The sequence below is a fragment of the Xylocopa sonorina genome, chromosome 11 (genome assembly GCF_050948175.1).
Source record: "Xylocopa sonorina isolate GNS202 chromosome 11, iyXylSono1_principal, whole genome shotgun sequence".
Lineage (NCBI taxonomy): Eukaryota > Metazoa > Arthropoda > Insecta > Hymenoptera > Apidae > Xylocopa > Xylocopa sonorina.
Window position 1 is genome coordinate 388566 of NC_135203.1, and position 1122 is coordinate 389687.

The following is a 1122-nucleotide window of genomic DNA, read 5'->3' on the forward strand; positions in this document are numbered from 1 at the left end:
CCCAAAATACGGAGAGGTCGAATTCAAACCCAACGGCTATAAGTGTAAAGTTTACACTTATAACCGGGTATAAGGTCGAACAAACCGAATCTACTCGGATTCAAACTCCTCGGAGGTCGAAATGGTCGACCTAGGAGGAGGGACGTCACGTATGGACGTCTAACGTCTACCCGATGCGTTCAACACCACCGCATCGGGAGCACTTTAAACTAATCACGCGAGAAGGGACCTCCACCGAAATTCCAAGTGTTAGACTTACCAAGTCCAGAGTCCACCAGCAAGCCGAACGCACTGAACACTGCACCAAACACGAGCACAGCACGCGCGACGCGGATGATAACGCGACACTCCGGTGAGCGAGTCGGAAAAACACAAAGTAAAATGACACTTAAAGCTACTGACGGAGAAGATCAAGTGTGTGGGTTTAATGGTTAAAAGAATATATCTGATCTTTGGAAACTCTTATTGAGCCGGTCCCAGAGGCACTGCAATACTGGGTCGACTCGCGGCGGAGGTGGAGCAAGCCCCAGCGGTCCGCCTTTTTCCAAAAATCAGGTTAATATTCTGACTCCTAATGAGGAGTGTATCAGATATTAAGCTGATAAGAACAGATAAAAGCGTTTATTTATCAATTAATGTTCCCCTGAGGCCGAAGCCCCAGGGGTATACAGTCAGTTTACAATATAACTCCGTGTTTTGTCCGCACGAATTTTAACAGATATACAATATTTTATCATAAGTTATGCTGGGGACTAACCCCTGACGCATCATCTTATGCATAATTATAACAATAAATTTGGTGTACAAAGTATAAACTCCATAATGTTTCAATAAATATAACCAAATGACTTATAGATAGTCATATATAAATCAGGATAACCATTAATAACCATAAATAGAGTGTTGCACAGTGCGTATTGGTCTATCGCATAATATGTACACAAACTGTAGGTTTAATATGCATCTAGCTCTAGCACCCTAGATGTAAGCGTCCTCGTTCACAATCGTAGTGCGGATGTACGCTTTTATCCAAGTCAAAGATGTTGGGTCGGGAGAATTCAGGCCGCCATATAGTGGGTATAGTAGTTATTTACGTGGATCTGTTACTAACTAAATTGAAAG

The 1122-nt window shown here is 42.8% G+C and overlaps 1 pseudogene; it reads right to left on the bottom strand.

Annotated features, from left to right (window-relative positions):
* Window positions 1–460: 460 nt before the first annotated feature.
* Window positions 461–637, bottom strand: LOC143429528 (U2 spliceosomal RNA; annotated as a pseudogene).
* Window positions 638–1122: the final 485 nt, after the last annotated feature.